This window comes from Pleurodeles waltl, chromosome 4_1 (assembly GCF_031143425.1).
Source record: "Pleurodeles waltl isolate 20211129_DDA chromosome 4_1, aPleWal1.hap1.20221129, whole genome shotgun sequence".
NCBI classification, from domain to species: Eukaryota; Metazoa; Chordata; class Amphibia; order Caudata; family Salamandridae; genus Pleurodeles; species Pleurodeles waltl.
The window spans coordinates 474,068,001-474,092,929 of record NC_090442.1 but is presented as its reverse complement, the minus strand read 5'-3'; the positions used below and the strand labels follow the sequence as shown (position 1 = coordinate 474,092,929).

At 45.2% G+C, this 24,929-nt stretch overlaps 1 long non-coding RNA gene across 1 annotated transcript in view; it reads right to left on the bottom strand.

Annotated features, from left to right (window-relative positions):
* LOC138288528 (uncharacterized) overlaps positions 1-24,688 on the bottom strand; it is a 135,945-nt gene extending 111,257 nt beyond the window's left edge. Inside the window, exon 1 of the long non-coding RNA XR_011202439.1 lies at positions 24,579-24,688. This is a non-coding gene — a long non-coding RNA (uncharacterized lncRNA). The remainder of the gene's footprint in view (positions 1-24,578) is intronic.
* Between the last annotated feature and the right edge of the window lie 241 nt (positions 24,689-24,929).

Here is a 24,929-nt window from a genome sequence, read left to right as displayed (position 1 = left end):
AGCTTGGCACAAAAGAAAAATAAAGTACATTTTAATAAACAAGATGATGCCAGATTAACAAAAATTTAATCAGCAGAACTGGAGACATGCAATTCAAAAGTCAAAAGTAAAAGTATCTCCAAAAAGGGCAAAGCACCAACTGCGGTTATCTGGTCATGCTGAACTGAAACAGTGTCACAACTTCTGGCTGACTGTAATGGAGTGCGAGCCAGGAACAGGACAGAGTTAAGCCCACTGGACATAGTACTTGGTTGTACTTGGGGTGAGATGTGAGAACCTGTGTCACATTGCGTCAAGTTGCTTCGGCTCCAATGAGGTCGTCCATCAGGAGCTGCAAAGTGCTACATCGAGTTATGTCAAGCTGCATTGGTTCCGATGAAGCCACCGATCAGGGGCTGCTGCGATCCTAGGACAGGCTTTGAGTTGCCTTGCGGTGCATCTGTTTTGAGGGGAACTCTCAGCTGGACAAGGAGTACACTCTGATGTCATTCACGGGTCCAGGACCTGGAGGTATTTCTTGGGGATCAGGACTAACTCCATTAGAGGTCAACAGCGGAGCACAGGCAACTTCAGTTCGGTCTGGTCAGCTGAGCAGATTCAAGACAGGTTTCTGGAGCTTGTTATGTCCCTGTAGCTCAGGCAAGAGGACAGCCAGCTAGCACTCTGACAGTCCTGGGTTTAAATGGCAGGTCCAAGCTTCCTTCCACAGGCAGCAGGACAGTCCTTCTAGCAGTGGGGCAGGAGGGAAGTCCATCCAGCAGCAGGGCAGCAGAACAGTCCCACTTCATTGTTTTCCACAGGACCAGAAGTTATCTGATGAATGGCTTAGGAGGTTCAATATTTGTAGATGGTGCCAGCCTTTGAAGTAAGGGGGGGGGGCAATTCCCTAAACTACCACCACATCTGGTTCTAGAAAGTCCTTTCTTTCCCCTGCCAAGGCTAAAAGTAGTCTGGGTTGACAAAAGACTGGTGTCAGGTTCCTTTGTAAGAGTGCTGGAGGCAGTCCTTTGTAATTTAAGTGGGACAGGGAGCAGCTCTGCTCATACCATCCTTCCAGGATGGCCCATCCTGCCAAAACTTAGTCCCCCTTTGTTTCACTGTCCAGGAGGATTACACAAAAGCCAGCTGCTCAGCTATTCACATTCTTTCTAAAAGTAGCATTTTCAGAATTGTAACTTAAAAACTGACTTTACCGTTAGAGAGGATTTTAAATTACAATTAATTTGAGTCCAAACTTGGCATTCCTAAATGTTCCTAATCAAAGGTTAGCACTTATTAATGTAATAAGGTAACCTAATATTATCCAAAGGGAGAGCTAGGTCTTGACCCAGTAAAAAAAATACACTTAGGTGTTTTTCACTACCAGGACATGTAAAACTTGAAAGCACATGTCCTAATTTCTAAATTCAATGCACCGTGTCCTGTGGGCTGTTTAGGGACTACCCTGGGATGCCTTATATGCTTTGAAATGAAAAGTGTGGGCCTGGCAAAAGGTTCATTTAGCCAGGTCGACTTGGCAGTTTTGAAACTGCATGACATACTGCAATGGCAGGCCTGAGATATTAGAAGCATTACATTTACAGACCCTGGGTACACGCTGTACTACATGCTAAGCTAGGTAAGTTAAAGATGCCAATACTAGGCAAAGTAAATTGAAGATGCCAACCAGGTGTTAGCCACTTATATCATGTTTTAAGGAGAGAGCAAAAGCACATTATCACTTCTTAGAGTGGTAAAGTGCACAGAGACCTAAAGCCAACAAAACAAACTCAGCAAAACGGCTGGATGAAGGAAAATAATTTGGGGGAGTACCATCTAAGGGTGTCAGATCTACCACCCAGCATGAATAATGCAGTTGGCCAAAAAGTGAGCACTGGCTGAATTAGACACATTCTGCTTTACATTGCCCTTTGGCACTATAACGCATGCAATCTGATGCCCATGAACCATACGTTACCCAGTGGTAACCTGCTGCCCAATAACCACTGATCATCCGTTGTCCAACATCCAATGATCCTCTGATGCACATCACCAATTACTAATTCAAGGCATATCACCCACTGATCCAAGGCATATCACTATAGTTCCACTGGTGCTCATCACCTTCCATTACCCTGTTGCAATTCACTTTGTGCCACTTCATGCACATCACACTGCTTTCTACCGACACACGTGTCACCCATGGACCTTGCTGCAAAGGGACATATGCATCAGCTTACTGTAGGCATGTATGCATTGACCCAGCTATGCTTTTTTGTCTTTGTGTGTGGGTGACTGTGAAAATGTGTCTTGGTCTATGTGTGCAAATGTTTCCTTGTGTTGTGTGCCTCTGTGCTCATATACCACCTATTGGCTGTGTCATTAACTTTTTTTTCTTTATTTGACAATGAGTGAATGTGTGAGCTATATTGATTTCTTTCAAAACATAGTTATTGGCCTCTTAAAGTCGTGAATTCTTACAAATGCAATTCAGATACTTGAGGCAGGGGTTTCTTTCTGGATAAAATGGTCCGCTAAATAAACCAATACTGCTCGCTGAGCAGCTTGTTATCATGCTCCATATTCCATTGCTTGACGAAAAAAAATCACATGCAAACTCCGAGCTAAAAATAAAGTTCTGAGGTCATCATTACTCACTGGAACACGGCCTGATTTTTGTGCATGACTAAATTGCATTCCATGCCCACGGGAGCAGCTGAAGGGACATCGAACCTAATTGAAAATTAATATTAATATTTATTAAATTTGAAAATCTCTCTTTAAAAATCAAAGTGACTAACATCTGCATACCATTCCTTTCTAAACATAGGTAGAAGACATTTTGTTTTGATTAAAATGACTAGAATATTTAGAACATTATCCCTATGATAGCTAGGTAGGTTTTGAACTTAAGTTTACTGACAAACCATACAGAGTCGACAGTTTTAGTCGTATTCAAATAGAAAAATAAATGCCAGTTCAGATTAGGCGAAGGTATATCTGCTGACACCTAGTAATTATTCCCTCAGGCAGTTCTCTTTAGAAATCGATAGGACTGCCAGAATGTTGGTTTATTTATTACGTAAAATATTTTTTAAATGCTTTTGTTAAGGTTAATTAACCCATACAATACGACTAAGGGCGCCATTACTTTCAACCGCAAATGCGTCATGCTAAAACATTATTTGATTACTAGAAGAAATGACAACCAATAACAGTAGGCATAGCCCCACACCTCACTGATGTAAATGCACCCTTAGAAGAAATGTAAATCGATAACAAAAAGTCAAGAGCACACCATGTTTCGTTGGAGAAAGTTATTTTGCACGTTTTTAGAAATATAATAAGTATAGTGATGTGTCTACGAAATTGGGTTATTCATTGAGGGGAATGAATAGGAGCCCAACTCATGCCACAATCCTGGTCAGGGTGAGCCTCAAAAGTAATTAAATTATCATGTACTTAATCCTCTGGTAGTTCACAAACGCAGTCAGGGTGGGCTCAACCTCACAAGTAAGGAAGCTCTTCTAAAAACATTTTTGGGGATCTGTGGAAAGATAAGCATTACCTTAAGTATCCCACAAAAACTCTTTATTGAGTTTGTGGGTGCTTGGGTAACATTAGAAACAGGAGGGATGATTAACGGATATGAGTTGGAAGGCCCCTGCTTCCAAGAAAAGGTTGACATGTTTAAGTCACTTGTCCGCAAGATCAGGTCTGTTGGTTTTCTTCAGGACCCTGCTACAGAGCCCTTAAAAATAAAACAAAAATAGGAATACTATCCCGCAAATATCACTAATACACTCACAGTTTTTGTAATACATATGAAGACTGTGGTATCAATCATATACAGCATTCACTCATGCATATCACAAAGTTACATACATTTTGGGTTTAATTTGCCCAGTCCCTGTATATTTGCCAGAAACAAAATAAAAAATAAATGAAACATTTAATCACAAAACACGAGAGAAAGAAACTTGTAGTTTCTAGGTTCATTGATCTAGAAACCAGGACACTGTTTCACCACTCATGAATGTTGTGGACACATGAAAGACTTTGGGACTCATTACGAATGGGCGGTCCGACGAGCCGAGAACCAAACTCGTGGCAATGAAGCAGCCATCAACACAACTGCTTCACCCTGCCCTCGCCCCTTCCCCCCCTATATTATGATGTTTCCACCGGGCTGGCCTGCGGGAACATCGTATTATGATGTTGCCTCCAATCAGCCCGGTGACAACAGTGCTATGGTATCGGTCTCTATTCCCTTAAGGAAGCTGAGGCCGATACCGTAGTACACCAGCACAACATGGTTGTGGGCAGTGTGGGCACCTCTGTGGCCCCCAGCTCTGTGTTTCCGCCAGCCTTTTCATGGCGGAATTCCCTCCATGGTAAAAGCTGGCGGAAACTGGACTCAGCCAGTAAGTAAGCATGGGCCAGATGTAGGTAGGAAAAAAATTGCGAGTCTTTGCGACTCGCAATTTCTGACTCGCAAACAGGTATCCCGAAAGAAAAAGCGACTTCATTTTGCGGCTCGCAAATGAAGTCGCACCGCAGATTGCGAGTCCGCTGTTTGCGAGGTTGCTTTTTAAGACCTCGCTAAAAACGAATACGCAAATTGCGAGTGGGTGTCGAAAATTGCGACTGTGCCGCAAATTGCATGCAGGTGCAGCAGAACACTCTGGAAAACACTTCCTGGCTCTTGATAATGACATCACAGCCAGGAAGTTTACAAATACACCTGGGAGGAGGGAGGACCACACCCATTTCCAACTGCTGAACAGCCAACAGGAGGAACAGCAGCAACAATGGAGGAATCAGCCAGAAAGAGGAAGATCACATTTTCTGGAAAGGAACTGGAGGTGCTGACGGATGAATGCTGCCAGCACCATGATCAACTCTTTGGAAGAGCAGCCCTCAGTGTGCCTGAGCTGGAGAAAAGGAGGATTTGGACGGAAATCCAGGAGAAGGTGAATTTAATGGGGGTGAGCCACAGGAGCATAGATGAACTTAAAAAAAGATGGTATGACCTGCGCTCCAGGACCAAGGAGAGGGTGGCAGAGCGCCTCCAGGAGATGAGGGGCACTGGAGGAGGCCCATCTACCGTCCCACCACCCACACCCATGGAGGAAAGAGTGCAAGAGACCCTGGAGCCAGAGGCAGTGTCTGGAATAGGAGCGCTGGACACGTCAGCGCCAGGACCATCAACCAGTGAGTACCATGAAACATGCATGTACACCCATATCTGCCATACCCCCACCCACCTAGTACACAGCTGCATGCACAACCAAAATAGCTCCATTTCAGAGTAGCAACCACCAGAACGGTGCATTATGGGCAATGTAGTCCAGTAGGCATCTGATAGGCAACAGTTTATTAGGAAGCATACAACAGATGGTAGATACTGACAGTGTGTTCCCTATGTCCCACAGGTCTCCCACAAGACACCACCACCAGCCACACCATCCAGGGTGCAGAGGTCAGCCACCAGGCAGCACAGGACCCAGGAGCAGCCACCACAGGGACCTGCACCACCCGACCACAGTCCCCTCCAGATGCACCAGTGGCCATAGTGGAGAGAGACCCAGCACCCGGTCCCAGCCACAGTGCCAGCCAACAGGGCACAGATGCTCCACCGCGTCGCAGGCGACGTGTCCATGTCCCTGCAGTGTCACAGGGAGATGTAGGGGACTCCTCCATGTCCGCCGCCGAGGCAGCACTCATCGAAGGTCAGCACCTGCAGACAAGGCAAATGAGACTGATTTCAGGGGCCATGCGGCGAATGGAGAGGAATCAGACAACAGGGCTGGCACAGGTCCACACAGAGCTACAAAACCTGAGCAGTAATGTAGGTGACCTTCGCGCTCTCCATCAGGCAACTAGTGGCTGAACTTGTTACAGAGAAAGAGAGTGCAAGGCGCCGTGACCGCCAACTAATCTACCGACTAGACCGCATGGCTGCCTCCATCGTCCGCCTGGCTGTGAATACCACAGGGCTGTCACGCCGCACAGTCAGCCTACAGGTCGACATGGGCCACTTTGCCAGCGATGTGGCTCGCGGCCTGGGACGGATAAGCCATGCTGTGGACTTGATGGAGGCACGACAGGTGGCTAGGGGCGCAGCAGACATGCCGCAAGACAGTGAGGAGGGCTCTACTATCAGTAGTGCATGTGCCACAAACACCAGGGTCTTGCGTAGTGGAAGTGCACGGCAGGGATCTGCAGACGCTCCAGGCACCAGCCATGCTGGGCGTCCCAGGCGTAGGATGTGAGCTACGCACTAACAAACAATGGAGGCACATGAGGTTAATGTGTCCTCATAGCAGGTGGACTTTTACAGCCCCTGATCAATAGTTCATTTCAATAGTTTTTTGGTTCACTTCATTAAAGTTCTTGTTTGTTCCACTTCACACCTGGGCTCTTTGTGTGTGACATTCGTGTGTGTTTGCTGACAGTTACCACGTACCTTCCAAAGTATTGGTTTGCAATGTGGTCCCGTCTCTGTCTGCCTTGATTTGCAATGCTTCTATCCCCATGATGGCGATGTGGTAGCTCTTGCTCGTCATCCTCCGAATCTGGGTCTTCAGGGGCGAGATGTAGCCCACGTCTGGTGGCAATGTAGTGCAGTATAGCGCATGCGCCAACGATCTTGAATGCTGTTATTGGGGCATACTGGATGGCACCTCCACTTCTGTGGAGGCATCGGAATTTTGCCTTCAACAGTCCAAAGGTCCTCTCCATTACATTTCGGGTCCTCCTATGTGCACTGTTGTATCGCCTTTCTGTCTCATTGCTGGGTGTTAAGTACGGGGTAAGTATCCATGGTCATAGTGCATATGCACTGTCACCTGTATGGCAAAAATGTACAATGTTAGCTGGGCATGGATGGGTTCCACATTGACCTGTGTGTATGTCTGCAAGGTGTTCTCAGCTATACTTAGGAGATATCCGTCTCCAAACTCCCCACGTTCTAGGCGTTGGTGTATCCCACTGTGCCTGAAAATGTAAGAGTCATGTGTACTCCCTGGAAATTTGGCTACCATGTCAGTTATACCATAATGGGCGTCACATACCACCTGGATGTTCAGTGAGTGGGTACACTTTCGGTTGCGGAACAGATATTCCAGATTTGCAGGAGGGCATATTTGTATATGTGTCCCGTCTACACACCCTATTACATGTGGGAAGTTGGCAATCCTGTAGAATTCCAACTTGGTGCTGTTGATTTCTGCCTCATTCCTGGGTAGGTATATGTATCTGGACATGTGTGTGAGTATGGCATCTAGGAATGCTCTGAAGAACCGTGAGAGTGCACTTTGAGATACCCCACCTGCCACAGCAATGACCCCCTGATAGCTACCCGAGGCCAAGAGGTGCAGTGAGCATAGCACTTGCACATGTGTGGGGATGGCGCTGCCAAGCACAGTCTGGCGTTGAAGCTGCGGATTGAGTAGATCTATTAATTCTAATATTGCTGCACTGCTGAGTCTGTATTTATCTATAGATCTCCTCCTCAGTTTTTTGGAAAAGTGTCTGTCTGGTTCTGTATATCTTCTCCTGTCTCTGGCTCCTCCTCCTCATCTGCTGTGCGGCGTTGGCTCTCCTCCTCCTTGCTATCACATATATCTCCGCCATCTTGAGTAACTCAGGTGCCTTCTGGGTCTCCTTTTAAACTTTGGTTCTGGTTACCACCTGCTCTGAATTAGTGGTAAATTGGAAGTGCAAAATGGGCTTTTTGCGACTAGTCGCTATTTCATATGGTTCGCGACTCGGAAATTGCGACTTCCTATTTGCGGGTCGCACAATGGGGTCGCAATTTTTGCGAGTCGGTAATGGCTTGCGGCGCAATTTGCGATTCGGAAATGGGGTTTTTGCATCCCATCTCCGATTTTGCGGGGTCGCAAATAGCGATTCGGGCCATTTGCGACTTGCAAAATTTTGCTACATCTGGCCCCATGTTCCTGGCAGGCATGGCGGTCCCCTGGAAGTCCGACCACCAGGGTCATAATGTGGTGGTCGGACCACCTGGAGTGAGACGGTCCAACCGCCACTGCAGCACTGGAGATCCTAAGACCGCAAATCTCTTAATCAGGCTCTTGGTCATGTGAATCTTAATATGGCCAAGAACTAGCTAATCATGTACAAAGGACTGATATTACATCATGAAATTATGTATATAACTTGTGCAGAACCTAAGTGAATCACACGCAAATGGAAAGGTACTTAAGGTAAAGTGAGGGAAAGATTTACCTCCCAGGGGGCTCTCAAAGGCCCCACAGGGAATATTGGAGGAGGAAAACCCTGTAGTCATGCAATGCAAATAAAACAGACTGGCAAAAAAGTCTGGAGAGGAGTTATCCCAAAAATCAAATGTCTTACCCTTACTTCGTTAAGGGTTTTGTCCTGCAATGGTACCTAACAGGACCTCCAATCCCTGCAAACGGAGGTCCATGTATACTGGTGGGATCTTGAATACCAGTACAGTGTGTTTGCTGGAGACTCCTCCTCTATATATGTGGCATTGGCAAGAAGCACTGTCCCCCATACGTATGTGCGGTATATTGTCTCTGACCCTTGTATGTACGATGAACGTAAGCAGCCTGCTAGGGGCCTAACTACATTGTTAGGTGTAATGGTGGCATAAAAGATCAGAAAAGTGAAACTGCTCTAAAAACTTTGATCATAAAGAGGTTAAGATGGCCAATAGGAATTTAAACATAATGATCTTTTATAAAAAAAAAAAAATTAAATAAGACACGAACCCTAGGACAAATCCGAAGCTTGAGCAATTGATCAATATGGTGACAGTGTCAAATTGTTATAGTAAAGCGGTAAGGAATTCCAACATGACCATCAAGGAATATAGTCGGGTCCTAAAATAGGGACCTATCAACCGACGAGAATTCAAACATAATGACATTTTATTAAAAACTTGTAAAGACAAATTTGAAAGCATGGTCAATCGATATGGTAACAGTGTCACTCAGATTTTAATACCAGTTTGTCACCCTCACAGTGATGATGAAAGAATACAAAACATAAGTCTTAAAGGACCACTCATGATCAGAAGGAACTGGCACATCATTAATTCTGGAAAGCTTCATTTTGACCAACCTAGGTCCTTCCGTAAGAGGGGACATAACCTGTGTGATTACCTAGTGCATACCCGAGCTTGGGTTACCCCTAAGAAAATAACAGCAGTGTCAACACTGTGCGGTCTTGAACCAATAACAGAATGCAGAATATATCACCTAGCCATCTCTACAAAGGCCTTAAATCTGGGTCAGGAAAAACCAGGGATATTGGGAAAACATACAAATTGCAATACATCACGTCTTGTCTTGCGGTTCCTATTATGGTAATAAGAATGTGTGCTTAGGGTGTGAGACTGAGTCAACTCCACGCCACTATGGAAACTGTCGGCCTAACTCCTGGTTAGCCCACAGTACCTCACCCAACCCTTTAAAGGAGAAGGTGATCTGTGTCAATCTAAACCTGACACTCTGACTCCTCAGGGAAGTTGCAGAATCAGATCAAACCCCTTTCGCTTAGGTACTCAGTGACTCACACATCCCAAGGCAGGGCACACGATGCAAAGAGGATTTCAACGCCTTTATTGAAGAAATTGCATCCTAGTATAAAAAGCATGAGCTACAATAATAAGGAATAGGAAACATAGGGGGTCATTCTGACTCCCGCCGGCGGCGGTAACCGCCCGCCTGGCGGGAGCCGCCGAATGACCGCACCACGGTCAAATGACCGCGGCGGCCATTCTGGCTTTCCTGCTGGGCTGGCGGGCGACCGCCAGAAGGCCGCCCGCCAGCCCAGCGGGAAAGCGCCTTCAACGAGGAAGCCGGCTCCGAATGGAGCCGGCGGAGTTGAAGGCGTGCGACGGGTGCAGTGGCACCCGTCGCGATTTTCAGTGTCTGCTTGGCAGACACTGAAAATCAATGTGGGGCCCTGTTAGGGGGCCCCTGCAGTGCCCATACCATTGGCATGGGCACTGCAGGGGCCCCCAGGGGCCCCACGACACCCGTTACCGCCATCCTGTTCCTGGCGGTGAAAACCGCCAGGAACAGGATGGCGGTAAGGGGGTCGGAATCCCCATGGCGGCACTGCAAGCAGTGCCGCCGTGGAGGATTCCCTGGGGCAGCGGGAAACCGGCGGGACACCGCCGGTTTCCCGTTTCTGACAGAATGCCCATGGAAGCACCGCCAGCCTGATGGCGGTGCTTCCGCGGTCCCCGGCCCTGGCGGTCATGGACCACCAGGGTCAGAATGACCCCCATAGTATATTAATCATCATTACAACCAGTGTAAAGGGGATAAATAACCCTATCATTTTGTATGATTCTAGAAAGCCTAGAGATTCCTGCCTACACCCTATATCTTGATCAGAGAGCATAGAGGTAGTAAGCCTTCTGCCTGTCCCAGTTTAAAATGTAAAAGAGTAACCCCAACCCCTTACCAGAAGAGATAGCAGGGGTCTGCCTGTTGTCTGGATGGCAAACTTCTCGGGAAGCTGAAGAGGCAGTGCCAGGATCAGCAAAGCTGTCTCTGGTATGGAGTGCATCCTAGGCTGGAATGTGCTCTGCCCCCTATACACCTATGTGTCGTTTATATAATAACCCATATAGGGTTCTAAGAACATGATGTGTCTAGAAAATAGGGAATGGTTCCTGGGCTGCTGGACTGCCAATGCAAGTTGGGATATCATGTACCGTACATGACAGCCTTGAGCAGGGAACAGAGTGCATGTTGTACAAATGGCTGATAAAATGTACACTATAAACAACTCTGTCTTCCTGGAAAGAGGCAGCTGATTAAAATATAAAAACAACAAGCTAAAAGCAGACTGTGTTAAAAAATATGAAAATGAATGAAATGCATGTGAACAGTAAAATACACAGGCTATTGGACTAATACTAAAATAAAGGTAACCAACCTAGGTGCTAAAGGGGTCCTAGGACTTCCTTCCCTTGCTGGAAAAGGAGTGCAGGGTTTAATACCTAAAAATACTAGCATAAGATGTATAAAAGCTTTAAGAATATTTTAAAACTTTCAGCTAAATAAAAACAGTATAAACTATAAATCTAAAAACAAAAATGAAAAAGTAAGTCCATGTCAACAAGCAGAACAAGCCAAGGCATAAGGCTGAATTAAACCAGTTCATCGTTTAAAGAAAAAAGATTACCGATTAAAAGTAATCGGAATCCCACATGAGGTCATTAAACATAGTAGTAGAGATGGAATTCAGGATAGATCCCACTTTGGCAGGAAATAAAATCATAATTTAAAAGGGTAAAGGTGCACACATGATCCGTAGTCTCAGTCATAACCATGGCCAAGAAGACAGAGACCCATGCTGTGCCGAACGTCGGACCACCAGGAGCCAAAGTGACCTGAGCCATTAAGGCTAGTACCTAGAAGGCATCACGAAGCAACAACAATCTCATGGGACAACTCTGACAATTAACCCTCATCGAGAACACCATCAGATTTATGACCAACCAAAGTACTTGCTGCTAGACAAGACACACTTCCAGTACTTGTTCAATAGAGTACCAGAAGCAATGGAAAACAGGCTGCACACAGCAGAATACTGGTCGAAATGACAATGACCAGTCCTTCAAGTTTTCCCAATAGTGATGCTCCAAAGTATTGCATCATGTGGTCACGACACAGTTGGGCTGGTGAGAGCTCCATCACTCCTCTTGGTTGAGATGGGGCAGCCATTGCAAATCAAAAATAACAACAGCAAGGCACTGCCAATTAAAGTCAAGACAATCGGAAAACTTCAAAAACACTCAAAAAAAAGTGAGTGAATGGCTGAGGTATTACTTCAAAGTCATCCTGGAATGTACTGGAATGGATATCAACTGTAAAAGGCACAGGCTTAATCGTAAAATAAGGGTGACTAACCTAGGTGCTATAGCGGTCCTACAACAGTCTTCTTCTACATGATCATGTGTCCATGTAATATGAGATAAACCGAGATTCTTTTTTTTGGATACTTGATGTAATTTATATCCTTCTATAGATCCCAAAAAACGTTTAAATCTTCCTCCCTATTAAGATTGAGCCTACCCAGACCCACTAGGAGGTTTGGGTATGGACAAGATGGTGAAGCATGCTACTAGAGTATTCAAGTGGGTGAGAGTTATTTTTGAAACTATAAAAGATTCCCGGATCAGGTGAGATATTATCCTGATTCTATTTCCTTTTGATTTGCAGAGGTCCAGTATATATACCTGGTGCCAACCTTTGAAGTGGGGAATCCTCTAGGCTACCCACACATCTGGTTCTGGAAAGTTCTTTCCTTTCTTTAGCAAGGCTTCAAGAAGTCTGTGATGACAAAAGACTAGTGTCAGGTTTCTTTGTGTGTGTGCTAGAGGAAAACCTTTGAAATAGAAGTGGGGGAGGGAACAGCTCCGCTCCCAGCAATCCAAACAGTATGATCCATCCTGCTCATACCAAGTGTCCTTTTTCTCATAGTCTGGCAAGAATACGTAAACCGTAACAGCAGAGCCATTCGAAGCTATGTGCCACACGACACTGCAAGGGGTACAAAAATGGTTAGAGAAGGAAAATGCCAACTTTCTAAAAATGTCATTTTCAGGTTTGTGATTTCAAATCTGACTTTTAGAGAATTTTAAAATACATTTGATTTGGGTCAACAGATGACATTTCTACCTGCTCCCAATCACATGTAGCACTTAATAAGTGTAATGAGGTTACCCACTGTTATCCAATGGGAAATATAGGGGGTTATTACAACTTTGGAGGAGGTGTTAATCTGTCCCAAAAGTGACGGTAAAGTGACGGATATACCACCAGCCGTATTACGAGTCTATTATATCCTATGGAACTCGTAATACGGCTGGTGGCATATCCGTCACTTTACCGTCACTTTTGGGACGGATTAACACCTCCTCCAAAGTTGTAATAACCCCCATAGTCTTTATAGTAGTGAAAAATGGTTTGAGGAGTGTTTTCACTACCAGGACATGTAAATCTTAAACCCATATGTCCTACTTTTCAAGTAAAATGCACTGAGCCCTATGGGTGTTTAGGGCCTACCTTGAGGATGACATATCTACTAATAACATGGTTTAGGTCTGGCATAAGTTTTATTGTTATAAAACTACTAGAAAACCAAACGGTAGACTAGAACCAAGGTGCACTGCTACTAGCCCATATGTACTGTTAACACAGATGTCTTAATTACAAATTATTAATGAATGATTACGTATTCTGAATAATGAAAAATGTAAAAAATAGTTAATGTAGAACAATAATGTGCACAATTGAAATTGTGACCTCGGAGAGTGGTCGCCAAGATTCACAAATTATATTAAAAGAATGACTAACATGTGTGGAATATTGAAAATGTATTAGAGTAACGTAGTAGTATGTCATATTGAGAGATATAACTTATGTTTTGCGTTATATTGTAGAGCTTAACTTAGCCAAAGTCGTGGCCTAGTTTTGCCAGGCCTCGTGCAGAAGCTGAATATTAATGTTCAATGAAAAGATGCTGACAAAGCAGACTAACCGTGAACTGCTTATTGTTTAATATAATTTGCTTAGCTGAAACCTTTGTATGAACCGACAGACAGGAGACAATAGAAATAGAATGTATCAACTACTGTGTAAAGCGCTCAGAGCAAACTTTCCCATGACTCGAACAATAGAGACACTGACTGGAGAAGAAGATGCAACATTTTCGATACCTGACGAGCCGAATGATGAGGACATTGCAAAGTGAACCAATCACCTACATGAGAACTGTACAATATTAAAATTCATAGATTTGGAATAAAATTACTATTGGATAGAGTCATAACTGGTGATTAACTGACCAATTAGGATTTGGGGGATAGTCTGGGTGACTTTGATATAATGCCGTGACAAAGGGGGAAAACTATAGAATGGATGGAGACAGATGAGAGGTGCAGATGTTAGGGGAGAGACTGCGAGATCGAAGAAGATTCGAGATTCTGTCATTGGGCTCATGCATTTGAGAGCCTGATGTGATGCTGTTCGACTGATGACCTGAGGACGAAGACTGACTTGTTGCTGATCCATACCGAGGATAGGTAGATATGACAATGTGACTGAATTAATTTTGTGCCTTTCCTTTCTAGTACCAACTGCGTTGTTTAAATAGTTTTTCCTTAGCGAGATGTTTTCCAAATTTATGTTCTAAACTGTTTTTGCATGACGCCCTACATGCTGATGCTAATCTGGGTTAAGTGAGGTTCCTACCTTATGACATTGACAAACACAGAGACAAATGGTTGACAAACTCATTTGCTGAACTCTGCTACCTATGTTAAATTATTCATTCCTGATTCGATTATTGACTTATGCTACTGCTTTAGAATGTACTCTGATGCAAGTTTTGATTAGGCTGTGTTTTTGGTGACTTTTAATGAATTGATACGGATTTGTAGACTTTAATAAAGTTTGAGCTAATTTTGATAGGTAATAAAACTACTAAAACGCATACTGAGTTGTGGTTATTCATGACTGGAGGGTCATGAATGTGGTGTTATGTTCTGATTCATTGTTGATGATGACTAATGTTTATTGAATTGCGTATTAATCATTAGTGTGACTGCTATTAGCCTAGTTAGCATACTCCATGCGAATCAAAAGGTTAATCGACCTATACGCGTCCCCTTCTAAGTTTAATTACTAAGGACCAGGCGCGCTAACAGTACAAATGTTACAAATCAGTTTTTTTAAACAGTTTAAGAATGTTTATCTGCCATTAAATATAACTTATTTTTACATTATAAACAGTCATTGCCAGCGTTCCACTGGTTAACATCGAACATTCTGTACAAAATGTTACTGCACATGTAATTTAACAGCAATAAGCAACTAAACATGAACAGTCAGCATCCTTTTGAAGAAACTCTATGCATTTCGGGCAGCATCCCCTTTATCAGGGGTAACTGAAATGAACAAATAAAATGTAATCTTAACTAACAGTATGTTGCTGCAATAAACTTGAAGACAAACATTCTAGGCATAAAAACAAGTTAACAGTTGAAGGTGCCGATATCTGAGATTCCCATGCTTCCATAGCAGGAAACGGTTCTCCAACCTTCCATACAAGCCAATAAACACAACCAAATAGGCAAACCATACTAGTGGTGCACACAATAAAAATCAACCGTTCCCCATGACCATTACCCCCTCTTGTGATGGTTCAGCTAGAACATGCTCTTCTAGAGACTGTCAAGTCCTAAACAATAGTGTTCAGCTATCTAGCGAGTGCGAGCAAAACCTCAGTGTGGCCACAACCCTTGTGATAATCCAACAGAAACATGCTGTACTACGTGACTCTGAAACTCAAAACGTTAGTTTTAGACAACACCTGTGAGCAAGATACTGCCTAGTATTAAACTACAGTGACTACACCACCCAGCATGCATCATTTTCCTTATTGTGCATTGCTGTAATGACTCCAACGTATGCCGCGAGCCAGAGACAGAAAAAAAGGAAGTGATATAATCAGTGCTTAATTTGTGCTTGTTGTTTCCAATGCTGAGCACCGGCACTTATTTTTGAGGGCCGGAGCTTATTCTTCTGCCTCAAGCATTTGCTGCGAGCAAAAGACACATATGGGAAAGGCGGAGGAAGGGAAAAACGAAAAAGTGTCACAAAGGGAGAAAGTAGAAAGCTGCTAGAGTGAGCTGAAGGGGGAGGGAATGGTTGTAAATGTATTGAAGAGGCCCGAGATGGCTTCAGGATTATGCTGTCTCAGTATTCAGTGCTCTCAGATTTAATTGCAGCAGCCGCGTGTTTAAGAGGAGGGCTTTGGGCACCGGCACATTGTTATCTACAAATTAAGCACTGGCTATAATATTGAACATGCGAGAACGATATTAAAACCCTTATGTTTTAATTTAAAAAAACGGGTCATATCCATATTGGTACGCAATGTAATTCACTGGCAACCTCATAAGAATGCCTCCCTCAGGCACTGAGTAAATAATCCAACGGGGCTGCAACGTCATCCCTAACTAAAACACGCCGATACTCCCAGGCATACCTAATGTGTAAACATACTGATTACAAACAATCGTGCACAGATAACAATGAAAAAGAAGCTGTTGTGTTTACCACTTTGCAGATGTTAACAGAGTCCTGGCTAGTTCTTGGAGAACACTGTCAACCACAAGGTTCTCTTGGAATGTGGTGAGATTGACTGTGGTGTGAGTTCCTTGTCAGTTGGGGAAGCTGGGAGAACCTGTGTCCTGCTTTGGTTGGTTGTACTGAGTGAACTGATTTAATTCACTGCGATAATTAATTAAACTACGTTTGGCTGGATTTGAGTCTCTGAGCAGTATCTCAACAGAAGCCTACACGAAAGTCCTTCCTATCTGTCTAAAATGTTTCCCCAAAAGAGTCTCCTTCCGATTCCGGCGAAATAACCTTTGTTTCACCACATACATGCCTTTAACAGCGACACAGTGGGTAATGAGAATATAAATGGAAAAAATATATAATTGTGACTGTAACTACTGACAGTAGGATTGTTTTGTGGTACCCTAATAGTATGCCTTTACGAATTCAAATAAAAATCACTGAAACCCCCAACTGGGGAATCAAAACAACCTGCACCACAATTAAATAATTCAAGGTTACATTTTATATAAAAATGGCCTGTAGTGTCCTGCTGGACACAGTCTAGTGTTTGCTACAAAGCCACTCCTTAAGGGCTGTACCCTAAGTAACCTACACCCCGGTGTCTGTGTCAGGGCCCATGACATAGCATTGGCGACTAGCGGGTCCGACCCCGCACGTGTGCTAGCAGCCATTTCGCTGTTCCTTGTGGGGAAGGAAGTGTACCCTAATGGAAGGTACCCTACAGCTACTGCCAGCATGATAGTGACAGGGGCAGAACAGGGGGTGAAGAAGGTCACCTAGTGACTACACCACCTTCCATCGGTAACTTCCTGCAGCTGCCAGCCTGCTGTGCGTGAACTCGCTGACCGGCACTGCCTTCAGAAACCAGGAAGCAAGGAACAAGGAGGAACAGGCCTCGTGGCCTACTGCAGACTTCAGCAAGGCGGGGGTGGAGCGGTAGCAGTGGCCATCTACCCGCCACACATGAGGAGTGCCTGTGGCTTGTGAGCTGTTTAAAACCGGGCGGAGGATTGAGCCATGAGAACAGGTGGAGCGCTGCAAGAGTCACCGAGGTGCCCTCAATGTTTGAGGCACACTGTGCTGACACACAGAATGAGACCCACCACACCTGAAGGATCCCCTTCCTGTGGAGAATCCCATCTACTGCCCGTCTGCTGCCATCTGCTCCCGGCAAGAAAATGAGGGAGGAGAGCCCTCCCACAAAGAGACCTCACCATCACTACACCGGCTGACGTGCCCCAATGGAGAGAGGAACGTGGAGCTGCCAGCGTCCACGTCCAGAATGAGTGCCCCCGTCCTCTACATTCTCACCACCGCCTGCGCTGAAATGAGCTCAAACTCAGCTGACGAACTCTACGCTCTCACAATAGCAGGACAGTTTTAGAACTGCCAGCAGTTGGTCCATCTGTTCATGGAGCGCCAGAGCAAAGAAGACAGCCTGGCCAGCAGAGATGGTTGAGCGCAGCACCCTGTCAGCAAGAATGAAGACCGAGGACGCACATGTAAGACAGATTGTGCTTGAGAAAACAGAGCGACTGCAAGTGCACGCTCTCCATTAGAAAGCATACAGAGGAGAGTGTGTCTTGCATGTCCCTACCTGCTGACCGGTAACCCCGTGGCGATCAACACTCACAACAGAGGCTGTGTGCCTCCAGGTAGCATTCTGCACTTTTTTCATACAGCTGGGCTTTTGGCTGCATCCGCTCTGACTGCCACCCCTTCAGCGCCAGCCTCTGCACTTACTGGGAAAAGGACGCTGGGGCAAAGAAAGGGATCTCACTTGCAGCACAGACGAAGCCCTGCCAGACTTGCAGCACATAACCTGCACTACAACTGCCTCTCAAGCCTGCACCAGCATCTCAAGCTCTATATGGCCTGCAAACCGGGGAAGACTTCTGCAGCCAATAAAATAGAGGTGCTGCAGCACCACCTAGCAGTGACTCTGTGACCAGCACTAGAAAAGAGCAACTGATTCAGAGGAGGCCCCAATAAAACAGACTGTCAGTAAGTAGGAGAGGCCAAGAGAGCGCCACAAGGAGGGGATAAACTGTAAAACCCTCACAGTGTGTCCCAAAGAGCAAGAAGCTGCCCAGCTAAGAAAGTTGACTAGAGTCCTGTAAAGCCAGCATCAGAAAAATAAGGTGCTGGCAACAGATATTCACCAGTGCTGCACAACACAAGAGTGAAAAGAACTGCCATATGCACCAGTGCATACAAGTGCTGAGGACCACAGTATGCCCATGGATCCCAGATAAACCACTGCAAAGCAGAGTGGGAATACCTGCCATCTTCTGTTACAGCACTGAGAGGCACCAACCCCCAACAATCCCTGTCAGAGAAAGAAGGAAGAAAAACAGCTGATCCAAGTACACTGTAGCACTTCATTGCCAGAACAGAGACAATGCAAAGAGGGTGCATGAGCAGTGCACCATTGTATGAAAGAGACCATAGCATCTGCCCTCCACCCGCAGTACTTGATGGCCACCACTGGCCTGTCAGGAATGTCACAAGAAGTGACCAACACTGCACGGACCGCAGCATAACTAGCGCCGCAACAGCACCACTTTGGGGTGCAAGCACTGTGCCCTCAAACAAAGAAAAGGCGGAAAGGGAAGTGACTCGCCATCACAGCCCGCAGTGGGCCAGAGACTGATCAAGGAGTGTCTTTCCCCAGACTGTCTCAAGATGGAGTTGGCAGTGACTCACAACAGGCAAGAAGAGTCGCACACACCCCGAGTGGCAAGCTGCCACCACCGAAACACAGAGAATAATCATAGTCATTGCACAGGACTGGACCTTTAGAAGGTCTGCACAAAGGAAAGCCATGTGGCCGGACGCCACACCACAGCAAACAATATGTAACCATGGCACGATGCCATGTCACAAAGAGAAGGGAGAACCTCTGTGACAACACCTGTCACTTTGGAAGCCCTGCCGACCACGGATGCACAAGACCAAAAGATCCCAGAGTGGAGAGATGGAGGACTAGTCCCAACACTGGAGAGTGCACCTACCGACAAGCTAGCCACTGGGGTGCAGTGATGTCACTGGAGACAGCTCAATGGGAGTACCGATCTGTCACCGGCTGCTAGAGGCAGATGGGGAAACAGCCTAAACAACGGCTCCTGAACAACGAGGTGCATTGTCCAGGAACCTTTTTCTCTGCCTTAACCACGCATGTCCTGAACAACGAATATGCATGGTTAAGGCAGAGGAGAACAGACTCAGGATTGGGAGAGGATGCGGTCAGGTAAGTGGGGCAGGGTTGGGGGATAGTTTTAGGGGTGGGGTAGTTTTAGTTTTTAGGGGTGGGGCTGGGGGCTCAGAGGACGGGGTAGTGTTAGTTTTTTAAGGGCAGGGTGGGGGGTCAGGGTTATTTCAGTTTTTCGGGCTGGGGGTCACAGTAGTTTTAGGGGCCAGGTTGTGGGGTCAGGGTAATTTCAGTTTGTGGGGTTTGGGGTGTCGCTGTAGTTTTAGGGGTGGGGTGGGGGGTCAGGGTAGTTTAAGTTTTAGGGGCGGGGTAGGGTAGTTTTAGTTTTTAGGGGCTGGGTGGGTGGTCAGGGTAATTTCAGTTTTTGGGGGTGGCGTGGGGGTTGTTGTAGTGTAAGTTTTATGGGGAGTGGGGGGGTCACTGTAGTTTTAGGGGTAGGGGTCAGACAGTTTTAGTTTTAGGGTTGGGGTGGGGGGGTTGGGATCGGGAGAGGAGGCAGTGAGGTAAGTGGGGCTGGGATAGGGTTGGGGTTACTTTTAGCGGTGGAGGTAGTTTTAGTTTTTAGGGGCGGGGTGGGTGGTCAGGCTAATTTCAGTTTTAGGGGCGGGCAGGCATGTGTGGTTGCAGCATTCATTGTTCCATCGTATATTCGGCAGATGGCATCACTTCTAGCATCAGCACATGAGGAAAAGAAGGACTGCACAAGCTATGCTGAAGTCCTTCAAGTCATCCTCACTCCAGCAACATCAACACCTGTTGTCCAGGTCACCTACTGGCAAACACCATCATTGCCATGTGTATCACTTTATCCAACGAAGAAGCATCTAAACATCAAACTGGAATTGTAACTCCACAAAATATCAAAAGACCAACAAGGCATTCCTGGCAACTTGTGAGACCATTTACCCAGAGACTATCTGAGAGCTCACTCGCATCTGGTTCATATTGGCAAGCGCACTGACCACGCATTATCCACCCTTGCCGTTGCAGGAATGCCTTGACCGTGGCACATGTCGGAGAGCTTGCAGCTGCCCGCAGATGGCCCACACGAAGTCCAGCACAGTCTATGCCGGTCCAGTGGCGACCCATCAAAAGGGCCTTAAGGACATTCCCGCATGAGGAATCCATAAACAAGAGGTGGTCTGGAAACTGCTCCACTGACAGGGTACCAGGAAGCACCAGGACTTCAGAGGAGGGCATCATCTCACTGCAGATGTCTTTCCCATTCTTCAAGGAATTGGCCTTCATGAAGTCAAGATGTCTCATGCAGTATCTTTGCAGTGGACTTCAATCCTCCTGATGCACCAAGTTGGGGCACATTTGAACTGTTTACACCAACAGCCTCACCATGAGTGCCCGCTGGACTGACGCACAGTGCGTGAGTTGACATTGAGCCAACCAACTGGCTGTCACCGAGTCCAGACTCTGTCCAACCAGTATTTGTGCCCAGCAGTAGTTGGTTAAACCATGGACTCGTGCGGAGATACCCGATGCTCCCAGCTGCACCTGTCCACTGCCATCTGGCGGCCTGCCTCTCGAGGCCGAGAGACTGATGTTGGTGTTTTAGTTATTTTGTTTTTTGCAGGTTGGACTTGGTTTTTTGTTTTTCAATAAAGTTTGGGAGGAATGTAGTGTCCTGCGGGACACAGTCTAGTGTTTGCTACACAGCCACTCCTTGAGGGTTCTACGGTATACCCACCCCACACCCATCCAACACATGCGTCAATAGTGAGGTGACCCTGCTAATGAAGGGGATGGAGTGCACGTGCTCACGGCCAGTTAAGTAACCAACACCCGGGTGTCTGTATCGTTCTTTATCACAGCATGTGTGCCTAGTGCCCACGACATAACATGGCAGTTACATTTTTTGTGAAAGTACACAAATGCAAACCATTGATACGAGCAAATGAAGGATAGACTGAGACTTAATGAATATGTCAGCGGACAAAAAAGCCTGTATGTACACACTTATTTGATTTATTGCTATACATTACCTGACATTGTTCCTTAAATAAAATGCAACAAAATATATGATCCCCGAACACATAATGCTTGTTATAACCCACATTTGGGGATAACTAAAAGCAGGTATGTACGCACAGTACACAAAGTTTTATTTTGCCAGGTGGAAATGTCAAATTATAGCTGCACAACAGTTTGTAGAGGTAGACCTGAGGCAACTTTTAAAGTGCTACTTTGGTGCATAGCACAAAAAGTGGTTTAGGCCCACTGGTAGTATTTCATTTGCAGGTCCTGGGTACCACGTAGTACCATATGCTAAGGGTTTACATGTAAATTAAATGTGTCAAGCAGGTGGAGACCAACTTTACCTTGTTTTAGAGAGAGAGTGTAAGCACTTTAGCGCTGGTTCGCACTGGTAAAGTGCAGAGAGTACTAATGCGAAGAAAATGAATTCAGAAAACAGGGGTGATAAAGGCAGAAAGCTTACTTGTGAGTCTGCATGTAAGGCCAAGTCAGCATGATGTTTTCATGGTGATAAACATCCACAAACCTAGAATCTGTCGCAATTTGCCTGTATATTTTCACAGGCCACAAACAATAGCAAACATGGTCAATTACCCCCACAAACATGGTTTCTAGGCATGTACATAACATAAATTAATAATATATGCTAAACTGGAAGTAGGCGCTCTTCCAGGGACACTTTCTTTTACTCATATCGTTCACATATTTTGGATGTTTTAGATCACTTGTAACAGATTGTAAACTGTACCATAAAATGAAAAACTATACACCAAATGATAGTTTATATTTACTGTTAGTCCTGGAATCCTTATGGTGGTCTTACTCCAGACTTTCTGCCTTTCACCTCCTGTTTTTCGCTGTATCTTTTTGTTGGCCTTAGGACTCGGAGCACTTTACCACTGCTAACCAGTGCTAAAGTGCATGTGATTCACCCTAAACATGGTAACATTGGTTTATCCACAAATACCATATTTAATTTACTTGTAAGTCCTTTGTAAAGTGGTATACTCTATGCCCAGGGCCTGTAAATTGAATGCTACTAGTGGGACTGCAGCACTGATTGTGCCACCCACTTCAGTAGAACTTAAACATGTCTCAGGCCTGCTATTGTGTGTGGATGCAGTTTCACTACCACTTTGCAGGGAGGATGGGAAGGGCTCACACTTACAATTCAAAGGGTAGTGGCCTGAGCCCACATAAAAGGCTGATTAACCCAATTAATAGTCTGGACCCAGAACTGAGATAAAAGGGGAACCTTTGCACTCCAAGGCACTTTTTGGTATAGGTACTGGGAATCTGACCCTAACAAATCAGGCCCTTGAACTGGACCTCTGTCAGAGGAACTGTTGCGCTGCTTGAATGACTCAACTGGACTGCTTTTCTGGAAGTCTACTTTTCTGCTTGTTGCCCTGATGCCTGCTGCTCTGTGACTCTGCTGAAGGAGATCTGAACTCTACCTTCTCCAAAGCATTTTCCAAGGGCTTGTTGGCTTGACCTCTGTTTTTGCTATCTCAAGGCCATCAAAGGTTGCACCTAATGCCTCTGCTATGGGACTCAGCTACCTACGAGTTCAGCAGTAGTGTATTTGGGCCAAGAGCCATGAACGAGCACCCCTGGCCTTGTACCTTCCAACCCAGCATGTGTTGAGGGCTCCCTCTTTTTGCCAAATTCAGCGTGTGTGCCCCAGCGCCATATTTGCTGATGAGAAGTTGCCCCTGAATTGAAGGAAGCTCTCCCTGATGCTGCACCCTCGTTACCATAGCAACCCCGCTTCCTTCTGCCATGCGGCTACGGATGCTGTGCTACTGCTGCAGGACAAAGATCAGTGTGACTGCAGTTGATCGCAAAGGTACTGTGCCATTGCACTGGGACTTGTGAGGCCTGCTATGATTGCTTGGCCACAGACAGCGGCCTCATCATCACTTGTGCATTTTGCTATCACCGTCACTTGGGCATTTTGCTAACATCATTGCTGGTGCACTATGCTATCATCATCACTTGTGCATTTTGCTATCATCGTCACTGGTGCAGTTTTCCATTGTCGTCACTTGTGCATTTTTCTATCATCGGCACTTGTGCATCTTGTTATCATTGTCACTTGTGCATTTCCCAGCTGTACACTAGTGTCTGTCGATGCACTGAGTGGCAGCCCATCCTGCCCTGTGTGACTTCTTCTGCTGGATTTGTACTCACCGATCAATCGGAAAAAATGTGCCGAAGCTCAGAACCTTGAGTGCTGTCCTAGCACTAGCCTATAAAGTATAAGCCTAAACTCCCTAAGGGGAGCTCCTGCATTGTTTTAGCACTGTACTTGCATCTACTTATAAAGTGGTGTAACTGGTGTATTTCCCTCTTAATTTGTGTTGTTTTGGTCTTATTTTACTCAGATAAATATCCTCTATTTTTCTAAACAGGTGTGGAGTCTTTTTGTTGTTGTTGCACAAATACTTTAAACATTGCCTCTTAAGTTAAGCCTGGCTGTTCCCATGCCAAGCTACCAAAGAGTGAACACAGGTTAATTTAAAGGGTGTATCTGATGTACTCTGACTAGGAGTAGTGATGCTATGTAAGACAAACTCCCGCCTCAAGGATGTAAACTGATTTACACAGCAACAAAGTAAACTTGTTTTCAAAAGATAGACAAAGGGAACAGTGACAGTGTTACTTTTGTAGCCAATAAAGCAGCTAACTGGACAGAGCAACATGTAAAGCTAGACTTGGGAAATCCAGTGAAGTGTCTATTAGCATAAATTTCTATTTTCAATCACAACAAATGTACAAGAGAACATATTTGATAATGTGAGCTTACTTTGGTTTCTAATTGAGGGAACGCATTTGGTCAAGGCTTCTAGAATCTGTTATATTTTTGGAAGTCAACAGCTGGATAGTGACATCTTGCAATCCTATAGAGCTAGCTCTGCCCTGAAAGAAAATATTGGACGGAACACCTAAGGTATGTGAAAAGAAGTACATGCAGTGGGACAATGGACGCAGAATTACGCCACTATTACGTGTCAAAATGCAGACAGAATGAATAAAAAAACCAGAGATAGATGTTGGCCACTTCACATCAAACATCAAGAAGAAAAAGAAGTAGATTAAGATTTAGATTAGGCATTGTTGAGCTCCTCTCACAAGCTCAGTCCTCAATAAAACAACTGTTAAAGTCAGCCTTGAAACACCATATTGGAATACTTGACAAGAATGCATAAAAATAGAGAAACCAAAAGTGATACCTTTAAAAGTCCATTAATTAAGTCAATGATGCATTTCTCAGATGAAGGATAGCAGCACCAGCCTCCTTTTGGTATCTTCTTATTGTATGTCTTCGATAGCTCATGGCCTGATGTAAAAAAAAGCAGATTTGGTGCCTTACGTATGAGTTTAGAGCTGACAATTAAATGATGTTAAATTAAACTGTTCTACTTCACGTGGTCGCGGCACTGCAATGGATGCAACAAACCATGCAGCAAAGAATTGCTTTACAATGCTAAATCGGTGAGATGATCTAACCACCAATACAATCAAGAAAAAACAAATCATTGATATTCCACATAAACTATCTCATGAACTACTTCAGTAAAGCT